The sequence below is a fragment of the Tenrec ecaudatus genome, chromosome 1 (assembly GCF_050624435.1).
Source record: "Tenrec ecaudatus isolate mTenEca1 chromosome 1, mTenEca1.hap1, whole genome shotgun sequence".
NCBI classification, from domain to species: Eukaryota; Metazoa; Chordata; class Mammalia; order Afrosoricida; family Tenrecidae; genus Tenrec; species Tenrec ecaudatus.
The window spans coordinates 229,895,494-229,914,965 of record NC_134530.1 but is presented as its reverse complement, the minus strand read 5'-3'; the positions used below and the strand labels follow the sequence as shown (position 1 = coordinate 229,914,965).

The window sequence follows — 19,472 nt, the reverse complement described above, 5'->3', positions numbered from 1 at the left end:
TCCAGCCAGACCACAGAGAAAGTAGGAGGCTACTTACAGTCACTGGCCCTAGAAAGATCCTGGCTATAAAAGGAGCCTTGCTGATCCTGCTTAATAAAACATAGACCCCCGTGTGGTACCTTGGGCACAGGGCCTGGAGAAGACCAGAGGCCGGGACGGCTCAAGTGCTTGAAGGAAACGGTTGGCCTTTGTCCAGGCACACCATCCTGACCGTAGAGAAGCTCAGAGTTGAAGAGGTCCTTCACGTTGCAAAGTGTTGCGTGTGCGTGCACATCTTCAAAGAGGACAGTGACGGTCCCTCTCAAACACCGTCTGAGATGTGTTTTTCTGGGTTCAAAGGCTCAAGGCCTTAGTCCAGAGGCAGATTACTCAAGGTAAGCATGAACTTACATGTGCTTACTGATCTTTAGTGAACCGTGTCACATATTTTAAACCACAAATACTGTTCATTACAGATTAGTAAATAAGCACAAGTAAGCTGACGCTTGCTCTGTTCCTGTGGGAGTAATGCTTACAGAGTAGGCCTGTCCCGGATGGTAACTTTGGAAAGAGGCTTTGATTCTGGAGGAGCATGCTGCTGGGAAAAGATGTCAGTCATACGGTGCAGGAGAATCTTTAAGACGGTGAGAGAATGTGAAAGTGCTCATTCCTGGTCAGTAAGTAAAGACGAGTAAACCCATGATCAGCCTGCTGGTGGGGTAATCCAACACTCTTGTGTTGTCATGAGCCAACACAAGCAATTGGCATATTATAGTTCATAAGGTTTGTGTTCTGCATCCTTGTGTAGTGAGTAACATCTGGGGTCCTAAAAGTATATTAGGGTCCATGAAGAGGAGCAAAAAAAAAGAAGGGAATCATTGTCATGGGGGTGGAGGGAGGAATCTAAAAGGTTGCACAAACCTCTCCACTGAAACCAGAAAACCTACATGGTGCCCGGCCACCCCCACCTGTGGTCCTATTCAGGCTGTAACAGAGAGACCCTGATCGAAATGAAGAAAAGCACAGAACAGAACTCAAATTCTTTTTTTTTAATCATTTTACTGGGGGCTCATACAACTCTTATCACAATCCATACATCCATCCATTGTGTCAAGCACATTTGTCCATTTGTTGCCATCATCATTCTCAAAACATTTACTTTCTACTTGAGCCCTTGGTATCAGCTCCTCATTTTTCCCTTCCCTCTCCTACCCACCTCCCTCATGAATTTTATAAATTATAAATGTATAAAATTTTTCATGTCATACACTATCCAATGTCCCCCTTCACCCACTTTTCTGTTGTCCATCCCTCTTTGAGGGAGTTATGTGTAGATCATTGTGACTGGTTCTCCCTCTTTCCTCTCACCTTCCTTGTATCTCTATTCTCTTTATTGGTCCTGGATTCCCTGTCAGAACTCAATTCTTAAAAGGTCATTCTTACTGGATCACTGGGGACTACAGGACTCCCTGGGATTATTACAGCCCTGAAATCCTCTTTAAATCCCGAACCAAAAATATCCCAAGATCGCCTTTTCATAGAATGGCAGATGGGCACACAAAATACAGGATCCTACAGGGGAACAGGGTGCTTCATTGCGGAATGCGACAGTCTGGACTAATAATGCAGTGGTTATGTGCCAGGTGGCTAACCAAGAGGTGGGCAGTTTGAACCCACCAACTACTTGGCAGGAAAAAGACATGGCAGTTCGCTTCCCTTGGAAAGTCCATGGGGCAGATCTCCTCTGTCCTATAGGACCGCAATACATGGGAGTCAATTTGCAGTATTGAGTTTTGGTTGGTTTATGGTGCTCCTTTAAGTGACCATCTCCATGACACCAGGAGGTCGGCAGTGACTCTGCAGCAAAGCTAAGGTGGCAGGGGAACTAGAGCACAGGGAACGGAACAAGAACACAATTAGAGAGAATGCGGCACGTTGTGGGACACGGCACTAATGTCACTGAGCCACTTGCAAGAAAGCAGTCAAATGAAGGTCCGGTGTATTGTGTCAATTTTCACCAAAACTCTGTACTATATATATATATATATATATATATATATATATATATATATATATATATATATATATATATATATATATATATATATATATATATTAATTGCGAACTGTTGCACAGTAGGGTGACTGACGCCCAGAAAGGTGAAATGACTTCTTGAGCTAAGAAGCAAAAGAAATGCCAACATTCGCGCCTGAGGCTCTTAAACATTAGATGAAAGTGAAGAAAAACAAGTCCCAGAAGCCATAAAGCCTCTTCCCAGCAGAGCAGAGGGGGTGATGTGTATTTGCATCTCTTTCCAACTGAATAAAATGTCTTGGAGAATCAGATACACTTATCCAACTAAATGCTTTCCAGTTCATTATTTTGCCTGAAAAATGATTAAAAGCTTCAAAATAATGATCTATTTCCATTTCCAAAATGGATTTCAACACAATAAACTTGATATATTAATAAACACACACAAATGGCACTCTTCGAAAAGCATATTGTCTGCAAATAATCTTTCAGTTAGAAACAGATGCTGTGGGATTTCAGCTTCCAAAGAAGTTTTTTTGTTGCTGTTGTTTTAATTGTAATGGCCTGGTCACAACTGAAATTAGGCTGGTGGCTAATAGCTTATACTTTCAGTTTTGACAGTTTGACCTTCCCTTGGGACCCCACGATGCTGCGCAGACACCAGGATCCTCTGCCGGTTTGTGCTGAATGTGCTCTGAGCCTGTCCCCTCAATGAAGGTCATCCTCCGATCTAAATTACGCTCAAGCACAGGAGTCCCACCGCGGGAGGCGCAGTTGATAAGGATACGCTCCTTAGATTCCAACTCAGCAATAGGTAGTGGTATGTGCGAGACCCTTAGAGAGGCATCACACGCGTTTTGCTTCCCATTCCTGAAGCAGATGGTATTATCAAGGGATGGGTGAGAAACAACAAAAGCCATCACGTAGGGAACGAAGTAAGTTACAAGCGTGAACACATTGAAGATAGTGTCGTATCTCCATGCTGCCCAGGTAAAGGCCAAGCTTCAGCCTTACGTGTGGTGGACGCCACAGCCTCCGTCATTCAGTGACCCAGCCCTACGTGTGGTGGACACCACAGCCTCCGTCATTCAGTGACCCGGTGAGTGCGAGCAGAGCAGCGTGGGCTCCATGGGGTGGTCAACGGCTGATCTTTCTGAAGATGATCATCAATCCTTCATGAGAGGATTCAAATCTTTGGCCGAAACACCAGTTGTTCTTCAGGGGAGTCCTCCTCATGACAACACCAAGTGAGTTGGCCTCTCTGTGTCCTATAAGAAAGTCTACTGTCCTCCCATCCTTCACTTATGGACAGGGGGCGATCGCTGGAGGCTCATTGCCTGTGTAGCTCCCACAAATGTATCTGGGGCTCCCACTGTCATCCACAGCCTTCTGAAAACCAGATGTTCACAATTTAGGCTCTGGCATAATCCCTCGGTGACTGGTGTTGGTGTGCTTCTTCCATGTGGACTTAGTTGGCATCTCACTTAGATGGCTGCTTGTTTGGAAACAAGCCTTTATGACTCCACACCCTATTTCATCCGGTAGCCGGGCACCATCTGCATTCTTTGCAGTATTTTGCTCTTGCACCCCTATTTTCTGTGTTCCCTTTCTGAGGGCAGGCGAGTATGGAGCAGGGCCATGATGTAAGAACTGATAGTTCTTGAGTTGGAGCTAGGATTTAGTGCAAGCCCAAAACCTATTCCTGGATCTATGTTTTGTTTGTTTGTTTTTTAGCTTGCTTTGGCTCCCTTTCAAAACCTCTTTGTTAGTTTATGGTAGAGTCTTATCGACCACCCCCTGGGGCATAAATAATCTTCCAATGATATTGTCTTTGAGTAGCTCCTGGTACTAATGTTTTAAAGCCCTGTTGACAGAGGGACATTGGGGTCAATGCAGGCTAACTCCATATCACAGTACCTGAATTATTCACTTTTACAGAATCAGTCCTTTCATGGCTGGACATATTTACACAAACAATTGGGGTTGTCGTGGAAGATTACAATAATTCACTGAGAATGTCTACCACATGTTTGCCGGAGAGGAGTACAGAAGATCAAAGGTATAAACCTGACTTGAACAGTTAAAACTCTCTCAGTTGGTCCCCACTCTGGTGTATGCTGGACCTGATCTGGTTTTCAACATTTTTGGTATTTTTGTTTGGTTTAGTTTGGTTTTTGTTTGTTTATCTCAGAGGTGCTATGTCATTGGGGGGCCACCTTCTTGCAGTTGTGTAATATGTTTTTCTGTTTTTCAGTGTATGAAACCCAGGATAGGCAAACCTATCGGGACAGCAAGTAGAATAAGGTTTTCAGGGTAGTGGGTTGTGGGAGGGGGAGTGGGCTGTGAAAGGGAGGCAATGTCAAGGAGTCCGGGAAGAAAAGGGATATTTGGAAACTGATGGTGGTAGCAATTGTACAATACTGCTTGATGTGATTGAACTGTAGAGTGATATATGTATAACTATCAAGTAATTTTTTAAAAGACAGTATAGTCTTCTATTTAGCTTCCTCTCCCTCTTAAACAATGCTGACGATCCTTTGTGTACAGACGAGACACCCTCATCTTTAACAGGGCACTTCCAAAATCCGATGGCTCGATTACAACACCTGCTCCTTTCCTCACCAGAGTCCATAGGTAATTGGTAAAGAGGGAAAGGATATCTCTGAAAAACAGAACCTGAATGGGTTGTCAGGAATATTTCCTTAGACTGATAATAGTTTGCCTCCAGGTAAAAACAGCTGGGCATCAAGTTGACTAACCGGCAAGCTGCATCACTACCAAACATCCATTCATCCTGCCCCTTTCCCATGACCTTACTTGATTCATGCACAACCGCAGCCCAGTTCTCCCAAATACTTGCGATAAATTCCAAACCAAACCCACTGCTGGGGAACAGATCCCAAATAACAGTGGCCTTACAGGACCAAGCAGAACGTCCCCACAGGGCCCCCAAAAGCGCAGCCTTTGCAGAAGCACGTGATAGAGCCCCGTTTTCTTCAGAGAAGCTGATGGGTCAAATTGCTGAGCTTTGGATAGTAACCAAGCAGCACTTGGTCCCTGTGCCACCAGGTCGCGTTGACCCTATCAAAGAACAGCACCACACCAGGACCTAGAGCCATCAGTGGGGTGCAAAGGCTCTCCGTGCCTCAGCAGCCTCCAGCCCTCCCCTTAACCCCTTTCCTCACATTACCATCATGGTCGAATCTGATATTTCCTAAAATATTTACTTCCTAAGAACTGGACATGATTTTTCAAGGACGCAAACATTTTTAGTAAAAGTTATCTTATTTTTCTGAATACTTGCTCAGAACAAAATGGAACAGGTCTTGAGTGAACTACCCCAAATATATATTTCCATAGGTCTTATTATTTTTATGGGTACAAGAAACCATCACGAGGTTTCTGGGTTTGCATAAGCTGCATCCTAGCAGAAACACCTGAACTGGCCAGCATAACTGACAGTCTTGAACTTTACCTGGCGACTCCAAAGTTTCTGTATTCTTTCCTCAGCAGCACCGAGCCGCTGAGAGAACACAGAAAATGATAACCTGGCTGTGTATGCATGCACCCCACACACGTATCTACTCACTTTTACCATTTAGAGTTTTGATTACCAATGACAAAAGCCATCGAGCGACTTTAAGCAGGTACTCGGACTCTGGATGGGCGTCAGCCCCCAGAAGGTCTGGGCACAGCAGCTAATTATCCCACAGGACCCTGATGCCAGCATCGGGTCACAGCACCACCCTGGGAAACCTGGCCTGACCGCATCTAAAGCTGCGCTTCTCTCTGACCCTCCGGCCAAAAACAGCCCTGTGCGGTACCCTCCTATCCCCACAACTCAATTCTGAACCAGCTCCACCCTTGGATTCAGCCAAAAGAGGGCATGGGGCACACTCGGGTACTAGCAGCAGGAGACCTCAGATGGGGATCACGGGTTTGCCGTGAGAAGGCAGAGTTCATAAAGATGCCCAAACACTGGAAGGGGATTCAAGAGGCCCAGACGAGTCAGGCTAAGGGCAGAGACCCTCTACACTGACGGAGCAAGGTCCACACAAGCCTCAGCAAGCGGATGCCCTGCTGAGCTTCTCCGACACAGCATGTTGGTTGGCCTTATTCTTCGGAGTCTGCTCATTTCATGCTCTGTCTGATGTACATTTAGCTTAACAGTATGTATTTTCATTGTGATAAAACTTGAGCATACTCATTGACAAACATTTGAACCATCCTCAATGTTCCAAGGCTTCACACCAACGCATTCGTGGATGAAGTTCAAAGGTAACACATTCCCACAAACCCACCAAGATTTAGACACCCTCTGTGTTAGACTGGGTTGACTAGAGAAACAAAACCAGATATATTCTTATGTGTTTAAGAGAGAGCTTTATATCAAAGAGCAATTGTATATTGAGAAAACATGCCAGCCAAGTCCAGATCAAGTCCATATGTCTGATATTAGCCCATATGTCTGATATCAGTCTATAAATTTCTCTCTAGACTCACAGGGCATCTACAATGATGTCAATGCAGGAAGATCACAGGCCGGTGAGGGGAAAATCCTGTGGAACTAGTGACAACAGATGCATCTCCAGGGCTCTGACTGCCATCAGCGTGACTCCATGTGGCTTGTCAACAGGACGGTGAAACAGAGAGAGAGTGTGGCCTGCCTCCAGAGAGGAAGAGAGGGAGTTCTTACCATCCTCATGATTAGGCCACACCCACAAGGAGACATCTTCAGGCTGTGACCTGACAGACAAGACTCCATCCCTTCATTCTATCAAGCTGATATGAAATTGTGTAACTACCACACCCTCCCTGCCAAACAACAACAACAATGAGCAGAGAAGTAGATACATACTCCTGCTCACAGCACGGCCACTCCTCCCTAGTACATTAACGGCTCTTGGTGCCTGACAGAGACTGCAGAGTGTGCCTGCCTCCCACCTCACTGACAATATGGCTACACACGTATAGTACTCTAGAAAGGATGTCATAATGTGTAAAGGTATCTGCCCAATTAATACAAATCATTAGAAACTCTGGTGTCATGTGCATCAGCAGATTCGTGGTAATATCCCTCACCAGGTATAGGTCCACTCCAGCATATGTATGAATAGGCATCGCGGATCACTTACTATTGAATGCCAAGTCCCTTCACAATGTCACTCCCACTGTTTAATCAAGAACTTGAGATATGCTAGGCTACATATGCATACGCAATTTCTAACCGTAGCTGCACGTCCACAGCAAACTCCTTAGACATGGATTTCTGCACAGCTGCCAAGAACCACTGCCATCTGCACAATGGCCTCCAAGTTTGGCCTGGCCTGACCCAGGACGGCCCCCTCGCATTTTGTGTTCCAGCCACAAGGCCCTTCTTTTTGTTCTTCCTCTGGCATGCACCCTGCTCCATCCAACACAGGATTCGGAGCATTCTTTCCCCTCTGCCATCTCCTCAGAGGATCGTTCTTGGGACGGAGGGGGAGGGGGTGTTCACATGGTCAGCCCCTGCAGGGTCCCTGGGACAGGTGCCCTATTATAGACATACATGGCACCATGGGTCTCTCCTACTCGGCACTAATGGCAGAAATGGGTAGCACCTCCTGACAAATAGCTCTCTACCCGACCATAAGCTCCGGGAGAGTAAGAACCATGTCTCTTTGCTCACATTTGAGTTGCAATGACTCCGTAGGGTTTCCAGGCCCTAGTGGATATCTAACTAATGAATGAATGGATCTGTGCATTATGAGACAGTCAATCTCACCCATGTAGTATTTACTTGCTTGACTTAAAGTTTTATATTGCCTTTAATCCAGAAGGTGGTGATGTCCCAGTCCATACCTGGGGACACTGAAATGGGGGCATTACATAATCTGCTGGGAAAGTCATGGAGCTAGTAAGTGCCAGGGTTGGCTTAGCTTGGGCCACAATCAACTCCATTCCTCAGTGCCATAAGACAGAGAGAATGAGGCGCTATAGGAAAACGCTAAACAGAGCAGGCTCCAGAATTTAGTCCCTGTGAGACACAATGCAAAGTCATCACATCTTGGAGGAAAGTAGAATTGTGCATTTCCTTTAAAATAGTTCGAGATCGCCACTTGGTCTGTAAATATCCCAGAAGGTGCTTGTGATGGTTATAATTTATGTCAACTAGACATAGCTCAGTTGGGTGGAGTCCAACCTGATGGCACCTCCTTGGGGGTGTGGCCTTTTGCGAGGAGAGGCAAAACCAAACTCTTTTTTTCCCCCTCATCTTTCGCTGCATCTGGTTTGTTGTGTCACCTACTGGTCCCAAGAGCTGTTAGCAAACTACTGCCCTTGGGTTCATTTGTTCGGCCTCAGATTCATTAACCTTGAGATCCACCAGCCTGTGGCCCTCCTGCTTCTTCATCTTGCTTCCTGTTCATCAGCCTCCACAGCTCCACTAGTCAGAGTCAGAAGAGCGTTCAGCTTAAATCTGACCCATGGACTGGACCTGGACTGTACTTAGCTGCTTCTACAACTGTGTGATATCATTTCTTAATATCAATTTATTCGTTTATATACACAAGTGTCACTAGTTTTGCTGCTCAAGGACCCACCCTAACCCAGTGAGCACAGTGGCCAGCGAACGGATTATAATGATGTTCAAGGCTATGTCAACACTGACAACTGCATTATCGAGTGTTTATACTGAAAACTTTATGAGGAGCATGTCATTTAATGTTCACCAAATGAGGAGAGTGGAGCACAGAGTTATCACGACACATTCCCAGAGCCACGAGGTCAGAAAGGATGTAATATCAACACTCAAACCCAGGCGGCCTAGCCCCGGAGCTTGAACTGCAAAGCACTGGGGGGTGGCACACCCCCTACAGGGGTGTCTAATTCTGCCCACGGAGACCCAGCTGGAACGAGGAAGAAACCCTGGTGAGAATCGTGATCAAAGGCAAGTGAGACGTGGCAGAGCCTCGATTATGGCCTCTGTAGGTAGAAAAAGGAAAACGGACATGTCTGATGAATATTCAGTTCGGTACAGAAATACACAGTGCAGTGGATAACCTAAGAACCAAATGGGCATTGGCGGGGAGGGAGGAAAAATGTCTAGAATACGTCTGAGGTTTATTCCTTGGTTGGGGTGAGTGCGGTTGATACTCCCCGAGACAAACCACAGAAGAACGTGCAATGGCAAGGACATTTGGGACATGCGGGGGAGAGGAAGTAGATGATGAGTTCTGATTGGGTCACCTAGGTATAAGGTAGCTCTTGAGAAAGTCAAAGGAAGTAGAGGAAAGAAATAGGAGGCAAGGGACATTTATAAAGGTCTAAATACAGGCATGTAAATATATTTATATACAATAATAGGGAAATAGATCTACGTACATACATTTATATGTTAAGAATTAAGGTAGCAGATGGACATTGGGCCTCAATTCAGTACTTCCTCAATGAAAGAACACTTTGTTCTAATAACCCGGTATTCTGCGATGCTCACCAACCGGACACAATCGTTAAAGACAAAATGGGTGCATAAGCAAATGGGGCAAAGAAAGCTGATAGTGCCTGGCTATCAAAAGATATAGCATCTGGGGTCTTAAAGGCTTGCAGGTAAACAAGCAGTCAACTAGCTCAGAAGCATCAAAGCCCACATGGAAGAAGCACACCAGCCTGAGTGATCATGAAGTGTTGATGGGATCAGGTATGAGGCATCAAAGAACAAAAAAAGCATATCATTGTGAATGAGGGGGAGTGTAGAGTGGGGACCCAGGGCCCATCTGTGGGCAACTAGACATCCCCTTACAAAAGGGTCATGGGGAGGAGGTGAGCCAGGCACCAAAGACCCAGAACAAAGATTTGGAGCCGGTGGTTGGAGGTAGGTTATGGGAGTTGTCTCTGAGATTAGAAACACAAGGCTTGCCAGCTAGAAAACAGTGAGATTGGGAGGCACTTTCAGAGCTTACTTGGCATAAGACACTCATTTCACAAATAAGAAAACAAGACCCAAACAGACATGACTTGCACAAAGTTAATGCAGCGTGAAGGAGGGAGCAAGGGAGAGACAGACCAGAGCCTTGCTCTTCAGCTTCTGGCCCAATGTCCTTTCCATCTCCCAGGCTGCTCCTGCTGCTGATGCAAAAATAGCTGCCATTTCATTCCACGCGGGGGTACAAAACTCAATGCCGCTCCTGGGCAAAGCCAACTCAGGAATGTGCACTTTCCTGCTGAACTTGACAGCCCAGACAGCAATAGGGCCCGTTTTCTAAGTTCCAAACAACAGAATCCACTTGTGGTTGTTAGCACACAAGAGATTTATGAAAGAAGGTCCAGACGCTTGCGTACTCTCCAGGAGGGCACAGAAGCAGGCTTTGGTGCTCCACAGTAAGAAACCGCTGACACATCACATTGCTACTGCTCTGCTGGGGAGGAGCCGGCACTGTAATAGTTAAGCCCTCAGCTGCTACTCTCCCCAAGACACAGCCATCTGCTTCCATAGCTCTGATTGTGAAGACGCCACCATGGGGCAGTTCTACTGTGTCTTGCGGGGAGATATGAGAACAAGTACGGCTCCCCTCTGGAACCCTGCCTCTCAAAGCTGGCTGTCCCTGCTGCCACACTCATCAGAATAGACTCCAGACCCCAGCCCCGTCCACATGTCCTTGCCATCAGAATCTAAATCACAGAGGCAGGCAGAAGACCTGAGCCCCTTGGTACAAGGAAGTACATGCGTTGGTGGCTCCCCCTTGGTGCAGCCAGCCCCTAAGACAGAAAGGCCCTGAGGCATTTGGAAGAGAATTAAAAAGAAGATGCAAGACAAACCCCACTTGACAAATGTCCTGTCAAGTAAATGACTCATTTGTTTTGGTTTTGGCCATGTATCTGATAACCTGATGATTGACTCAGCAGCATCCGCTGGCTCAGAGCAGTTTACATTTGACACTGGGTCTCCACACTGCACGCATCCAGAGTAAGTCACCAGGGGCTCTTTCAATTTATGGTTAAAAAGGACATTTATTCATAGCATTATCTGTCAATGGGTTAGACGTAAGAATGGCAGGCCCTGAATTATGCATTTCAGCCCTCCAGCACCAAGGGTTGCTTTTATGCTTAGTTTTGTTTTGAATTTGAATTGTAAAATTAACAAACCCATCCCAAGCCCAGCATGGACAGGAACCATGCTCAAAGGTTTTTCCACAAAGACGGTAGCAGTAGGATCAAAGTAAGAGGTGCTTCAGTGAAGTCCTCTAAGCCATGGAAATGAATAAAACGTGAGCCCCAATCCCAAAGGAAATTCTACAGAGGTGAGAAAAGGAGTACAAATCACTCAAGTCTTTGAGGAATCTACAGTTGAGAAATGCTGTCTTGGACAGAGGCTGTGATGGAGGAAGCTAGCCCTTGACAAGAAAGGGAAGAATATACCAACTTATAAGCCAACCGCTTAGGTGGGTGAGCCAGGTGGAGCTCTGCGCAGCTGGACCAAGAGAGGGCACCAAAGTGATGGCTCTAGAAGGTCTCTGTATCCTAGGGGGCGCTATCTTGGAAGAGAAGTAGGCACTAAGTCCAGAGTACGGAGGGGTCAAAGCTGGGCCTTCGGAGACCCTGCTGATGAACGGCCCAGAGAGAAAGGTGGGCCAGTGAAGGAGCTGGAGCCTGGGCTACCAAGGAGGTCACAAGCTGAGATGGTTTCTTGTCACTGTAACAAGCTTCCATCCCAAGGGGAGACCCCAAGGCTGGCCTGCTCTCCCTAGAAGGAACTTCCTGCTGCATCACTGTCATTTGACTGACTACATATCAATGCTCAGATGAATAACCACATATTTGACAATGCACTAAGCAAACATAGGAGCCCGGGGGGCATAGTGGATTAAGTGTTGGGCTCTGTGTTAGTCTGGGTAGACTAGAGAAACATGTTCATAAACATGCATATATGTATAAGTAAGAGCTTGATATACAAGAGCAGTTGAATATTGAGAAAACATCCCAGCCCAGTTTATATCCAATCCGTAAGTCCGATATTAGCCCATATGTCCGACACCAATCTATAAAGTCCTTTTCAGACTCAGGAAACACATACAATGATTCCGAATGCAGGAAGATCACAGACCAGTGGGTGGGAAGTCTTGTGGATCCAGTGGCATTGTAAGCATCTCAGCATTACATCATTCCTCCAGCTCAGGGCACTAGCATAGCTCCATGTGTCTTGTCAGCTACAATGTCTCCCAGGGAGTGAGCAGAGAGAGAAGTGTGTGTTTCCAGCCTCCCCGGAGGAAATACAGGAGTCCCAGAATCCTCAGGAGAAGGTCATGCCCACACAGAGGCCTTATTGGCTATATCCTGATTGACAGGCTGGACTCCACCCCCACACTCTTCTCAAATTGACACCAGATTATGTAACTACCACAGACTCCTAACCATAAGGTCAGCCCTTGGCAGCCATCAGCTGCTCCGTGGGAGAAAGATGAGGCAGTCTGCTCACGTAAAGATTGACAGCCTCAGAACCCACAGGCTCAGTTCTACTCTGTCCTACAGGGTCACTATGCGTAGCAATGGACTCCCGTGAAGTAAGTTTCTTTTGTTTGGAGCGCACATATCAGGAGGAAATGAAATGTTATGTTAATTCCAGGCTATTGCTATCCAATTCAGAGCCGCTTTCGCAGCACAAGTCTTCCCTGAAGAGCCAGGGCAGTCCTGGATTGTGGAGCTCAGCCTTGTGGTAGAGGAGCAAGGTCAGTCCTCGGCCACATCTATCAGTGACCTTTTCCCCATTTTTAAAATATTTTCTTTGTTGTTCTCGAGAGTGTCCACAGCAGAGTCTCCATTGATTCAATAATGTCTCCATTATACACTACAGGGCTTCAAGTGGTGCCACCCCTCCCACCATCCTTTTCCCACCTGTTCTTCCCCAATAGCATCATCCCACTGACCTCGAAAGCTCCTGTCTGACCTTTGAAGTTGCTGCTATCAATTTGATTCCATATAGATCATTCATTGCCATAGAGTCAGTTCCAACTTATAGCCTCTTCTTCCTCTCGAGGCGGTGGGTGGTGGTTTCACATTGCTGACCCCTTGCGGTTAGCAGCCCAACGTCTCACCCACTAGGCCACCAGGGCTCCTGATCCCACGTCCATAGGTCTTCACAAGAGCAGGATGCTCAAGACAGAAGTGACTTCTGAATGCTGGGAACCAGATCCCACCACTCCCTCTCGGAGAGCTCCGCAAGGGTGCTTTGCTCATTGCACAACTAATCCAATCCCCCAGTCCTCTCTGGTCACTGCCTGCCTGTTCCTCTGCACTCCTCCTGGGCTCCTTGCTGCCCTGCCTCCCCACCGGCAGGCTTCCTTCCTGCCTTAGGGCCTTGGCACTTTGCCGTCCCCTCGCCCGCAATAATCAGCTCCAGATCTTCCCTGGTTGCATCCTCCTTGCTCAGCGTTCAGTGATGTGCTGCTGCCTCCGAGAGTCCCTTGCTGCGCACCCAGTCTAGTTCAGTGCACACACCTCAAACCCTCCAGCACGCCACAGGGACTACAGCGGTGCTTTCCTCTGCACTCACCTACTCTCCCTCTCCGCCCGCCAGGGCCACGTGAGAGGAGGGAACAGACTGGCGATCTTGTTTGCGACTGCCATTCTAGACTCGAGAACAGTGCTTGGGCTGTTTAATTCCCTGCATAAATACAAGATTGAAAGGAAAAGCTGCCAATTACTCAGTTCTTTTATACGTTTGAGATGAAGATGTAATCATTCAAGTGTTCTTAAAGGTATTAGACAAGGTTGGTGGTCTGCACCCAGTCCACGATACCAAGAACGAACGAAAGGCCTGGTGATCTGCTTCCCTGGAGATGGTTGCCCAGAAAACCCCACAGATCGGGGTACCCTGAAACACCTGAGAACTCCATGAATCTGAACGGGCATGACAGGTTTGGGGTTTGCTTTCATTGGACACTGTGGGTGCACCATGGTGAAATACTAGAATGAATCAGAACCCACTCTCTCGGCATATCCAACACACAAAAAGAACTCTATTGAAAACCATGCTTCTCGATCTTTCCCGAGCTTAAGAGTCACCTGGACTGACTGGCAACTCTATTGATGCCCAGGTTCCTCCCAAACCTACGATATCGTATGCTCCTGGAATAGAACGTAGGGAGCTAGGATGGCCCCATGATCCCATCTGTCTGGGAGGTACAGCTATCAAAGGGAAATACTAGTAGGTTTGCGGAAGAGGTATCATCTAAGGTGGACTCTTTACTATTATGACTTGCTATTTTAAAGGGTATTTGGTAATATAAAAATACTCCAGTTACCATGTTAAATGCCCTGAAAAAGGTAACTCTATATCGATGTAGAGAAAAGATTGCCATCTCTCTCCAAAAGAAACAGCAGAGGCGGCCGTGATGACCTGAGTGATGAGCAGCATTGGTACAGAGTGCTACCTGTTTGAACCTAACAAATGATCCCGAGTCAGGAATTATTATTTCTAACTTAAAAATAAACAGCCATGGTTACCTAAGATCACATGGGTAGGAGAACCAGGACTAATACTCTGCTCCTTGGATCCTGGGAACAGGGGAGCTAACCTTTAGAAAGCCCCCACTGTTTGCAGACACGGAACTGAGTAGCTTGGATGTGGTGTCTTCCTAGGCTCGCTCCTTCTCCTTAGCACCCTGCCTGCATTTTCATTAACTGTCTCGGTGGGGCTTGTTCTGGTATCTGACTTTCTTCACTCCCCAGTTCCTCACTTTTTATTTAAAACAACACTTCAACAGGAACAGCACACAGATCATTAGCTCTGGTTTTCTGGTGCCACCGGTGAAATTAAAGGAAGCTTTACAAGGAATACTGTGATGGGGAAGTTGCTTCAAAGGAGATGAGTGTGCGGCAGGCAGAGATGAAAGAGATGTAGTATTCCCCAGGGGTCCTGTCTCCCCTCACCAGGATTGAGCTGTTTCCACCTAATAACAGGACGGGGGACCTGCTCCATTGGAGTCCCGGAGGCGATACAAAAGCAGGTTGCCTTACTTTTCACCCCAGGAGCAGTTGGTGAGTTTGAACCACCTACCATCTGGTTAGCAGCCCAATAGTTTTTGTCCACCAACCAACCATGTCACTGTGATGGAGTTCACTGAGACTCACAGCAACCCGATAGGACAGGGTAAAGCCATCCCCAGGGTTTCCAAGGCAATACATCTTTACAGGAAGAAACAGCCTCATCTTTCACCCACGCAGCGGCTGGTAGAGCCCAACTGCTGACCTTTTAGTTGGTAGCTCAAACATAACTTACTATGCCACCAGGGCCCTTACGAGAAGATGAGTGCCATTCTTAGGCCACAAGACACAGGTATTAGACCGCAGGCTCCCAAACACATTTGGCCTACCAATTCCTTTTCAGGGAAAACACACATGCACACACACACACACCTCTCAATGTCCTAGGGCAACTGAAACCTTTGTTCTGTATGTAGCCCACAATCTAGTATAAAGTTAGGTATCTGCTTTGGGAGTCTCCCTAGTTCACTCCAGTGCCCACAGTAGGGCAGTATTGGCCACTTTGGAAAAGGCTGCTTTAGGCTAAACACAAGCAGGAGCAGCTATTTAAACAAGCTCATTCTTGTTTTAAAAAACAAACTTTTTATTGTTTGTTATAGGTTAGGTGGGAGTTTACCCTGCAGATCATCAACTTTGTATTTGATAGTTTAAACTACTTATCAAAAACCCCCAACAGGTTACCTTTCACCCACTCTTGGTTCATCTTCTCTCGTGAACTTCTGCCCTCCATTTCATCCTTGGTGACACCCTAGGGGTAGCAGTGAGGTCCATTCACCTTTGACACCACTATTTCGAATGACTTATCTAGACCACCAGTAGTTGGTTAGATTTTTTAAAGTAACTTCAATTCCAATCTGCGGTAACAAAGCAAGTATTTCATTTTGCCTCTGATTTATAGCCTGTGTGTGTGGTGATTTTTAAATATATTCATAAGGGCTTTTATCTTTCTTTCTCAGGGGGCCATGCATGTGCTCTAGCTGTTTCTAAGCTGCCAGAGGGAACACAGACTCTAAATAGCTTCCTGTTATCCTCTTGTTCTAACTCCCAGAACACACACCCACACTCCCCTGAATTCCTCTGTTTCAAAGCAGCCCGAGCCTAAACAGGTCTTTCCTGCCCTTCAGGACCCAAACTCCTTCTTCTTGGCCTGAGTCCTTTCACCCAAAGGATGCCTGCACTTGCCCACCTGCCTTCTTAAAAAACAAGAACAGCCCTTTTGAGCATTTCAGACATCTCATATCCAAGACAAACCCCAAACAGTGGTGGGCAGACTTCTCCATCAAAAATTAACCACAGGATGATGGGATTTGTGGAATCCAGGAATATTTTTAATAAAACTATAATGTGAGCTAATAAAAATTAAATCTCCCTCTTTCATATTTTTCTTTTTTTTCCCCCATCCAAACAGTCCTTCTGGTCTTTCTTTGGCACAGTCTTAAGAATAAGTGAGGTGCAGGGTGACACCCGGAAAAAGTGCCGTGCCTGTAATAGCAGATTTGCTCCTTGACAGTGTCTGGTGACCCATCAACCCGTCACACTCCAATACCCTCTGCAAATTCAGACTCGAGAACCAGGAGACTCCTCAGACCAGCCTACAGAACAAACCAAACGCCCAGCAGGGAACGCCTGTCTTGTTCTACCTTCTCTCTCTGGTGGCTGGATATAAATGTCAATTGTGTACAGGTTCACATCTGTAATGTAGTGAATGCCGATCTATAAGCACATCAGTGAGATAAAAGGAATTTATCTTCCAAGGATCATATTAACTCCAGGGATCTCCATGCCTTTTTATATTTGCCTAGCCTTACGGGGTCGCCACTTAGCCCTGGTGGCGAAGTAGTTCGAAATCGCCAGCCGCTCTACAGGAGAAAGATGAGGCTTTCTTCTTTTATACAGTCTTGTTTTCCTCGTACAGACTTACGGTCTCAGAAATCCTCAGGGGTACTCTGTCCTATAGGGTGGCTATGAGTCAGCATCGACTGGATGCCAGGGAGTTTGGTTTGGAGTTTTTAGGAAGAAGTATCAATAGGCTCATCTTGGCGTGATCTTGGCATTTCTGCTACCCTCACACCCATCAGGGTCACCGTGTCCTTAAGACAAAGAGTCCTGGCGGTTTCCTTTCTGGTGGCGCGTGGTGCAAGATGCCGAGCAAACTTTCAGGAAGAGGAAGGTAGTGACTGAGGGCCTCGTCACAGCTGAACTGAATGAGCTCCTCGCCCAGGAGCTGGCTGAAGATGGGGACCCTGGAGTGGGCCTGCCAGTTCCCCCAGCCAGAACAGAAATCACTGTCCCCGCCGCCCGGGCACAAAATGTGCTTGGCGAGAAGGGTCGTGGGATCCAAGAGTTAAGTGGGTCGTTCGAAAGAGATGTGGCTTCCTTGTGGGCAGTTTTTCAGCTTTATGCAGAAAAGTGGCCACCAGAGGCCTATGTGCCATGTCCCAGGCAGTCTGTGCGCTACAAACCGTTCAGAGGGCTCGCTGTGGGGAGGGCCTGCTGCGGGTGATCACGGAGAGAGAGCGCGACCAGGGCCACACGGTCAGGGTGTCCGCGAAGCTGCGAGGACACACGGCTAAATGGACGACATTCCTGCGCAGGCTGATGATCCACAGCGGGGACGCCGTTATAACTACGACGTTGGCACGTTGGTGAGCCACGTGCTGCTCAGGCTGAGTGTTCTAGGCATCACGGTGAAGATCATGCTGCCCTGGGGCCCACGTGGTAAAACTGGCCCTACGAAGCCCCTGTCTGACCACGTGGGCATTGTGGACCCCAAGGCTGAGATCCTACCCTGCACGCTCACCTCGGAGCAGAAGGGCAGGAAGCCAGAGGCACCAGCCCTGCCTCAGCCAGTCCCCACTGCTAACAGCGTCTCCTTGGCAACTGGATCTGGCGCGTGGATGTTGCTCTGTAAAGATCTTTAATAAACACTTTTTTAAGGACTTAAAAAAAAAGAGTATTGGTACTGACAAATCCCCTCATGATCCGTAGAATATGTACAGGATTAGGTAAGAAACTTCATGTTGATATTTAGAGAAAAACAACAAAGGTGAGGCCCTACTTTAAAATTAATTTAAAACTAAAATATCAGATGATATATAGGAAAAAAGGGGGTAATATTTGTCTGATGTTCAGATGAATATGCCTAAGGGCAAAACAAAAGTCAAACTGATGAATTTGATCTTTCAAAGAAAAAAAAGTCGAAGAGGGTACACTTTGACCCCTGAACAAAAACCATGGTGATTTCTCCCAGGAAAGCAAGTATAGGTCAAGGTAAGGAAACCAGTCCATGGAACATACCATGGAAAAGAACCCTGTGATTATCTCAATGGATACAGAGGGGCATTTGACAAAATCGAATACCCTTGTAGCTCATTACAGTTAGAAGGGAATGTCTTTCACATGAGAAAGGCTATTTAATGAAAAGACCCACAATGTAAACCATTCCGGTTGGGAAAGAGGCAGCTCCCTATCCAAGTTAACAAACAAGATAGGTGCTGGGCTAGGTAGAGAGCCCTCCCTGCCCACATGGGGAGAGTGGATTCAGGAGTGGGCCAGACAAGGGTCCCAGAAGCTGGTGCTGAGGTTCTGCTTCTGGTGGGGAAGGCTGGGAACGAGACAGTGGCATGTTGGCAGCATACATGGTGAATGGGTTTAAGACCCCCATCTTGTACACGTAAAAGTAGCTGAAATGGCCGATGTTGTTTGCTTTGTGAGTCCCAGTGGCACCCTGCACCACTCAAACCATTTCCCAACCCACAGACCTTGCTAGCAGACACTGCTGCCAAGGGGGCAGGGCAACTACAATTCTGAGTAAGAATTTAAAACATTCCAAAAAAATTTTTTCTAAACAGCTCAATCAGCATAAAGGAAACCCAAGAGTACACATCTTTTTCACTGGTTGGCCAAAGCTAGGCAGACAAATAAGAACAAAAACTCAATAGAAACAAGGCACTCTCTTAGCAATTTTATTCTATAATCAGTTTTCCCAGGCTGCTGTCTTTGTTCTCTTCGGCAGCACCCACTAAGAACTCTAGCCACTAGTCTTCAGAAGCGAGTCTTAGGTGATGCAATGACTACTTCCTTAAAGTCGTGCCTCTGTTTTCTGTAAGAGGCAGAAGGATTGTGCACCCTGAGTTTTCACACCATCCTCATGAAAGCCTAGACCCAAATCACTCCTATTTCATTAACAGTGACAGCTCCTTCCTGCCGGGGCTCAGGGAACATTTCAACAGCTGAAGTGGGAGCTGCCCTGTCCTTGCTGCTCACTAAACTGAGATCACCATCAAGGCTCAGGGCTGTTTTGAAAGTTAACTCGTTCCAGAGAAAAGCACATGGCTTCCACCTCTGTAAAAGAGGTAGTTGATTAATTTTAAGCAGGTTGAGTTTTTTATGCCCCAACGGAAGCATCTAGTGCATCCTGGCAAACCAGCATTCACAT

The 19,472-nt window shown here is 46.7% G+C and overlaps 1 protein-coding gene and 1 pseudogene across 11 annotated transcripts in view; one reads left to right on the top strand and one right to left on the bottom strand.

Annotated features, from left to right (window-relative positions):
* Window positions 1-19,472, bottom strand: part of HHAT (hedgehog acyltransferase) — a 408,436-nt gene that overhangs the window by 166,784 nt on the left and 222,180 nt on the right. The gene's annotated exons all lie outside the window — the stretch shown is intronic.
* LOC142429578 (small ribosomal subunit protein uS3-like) lies at window positions 10,510-17,955 on the top strand (annotated as a pseudogene).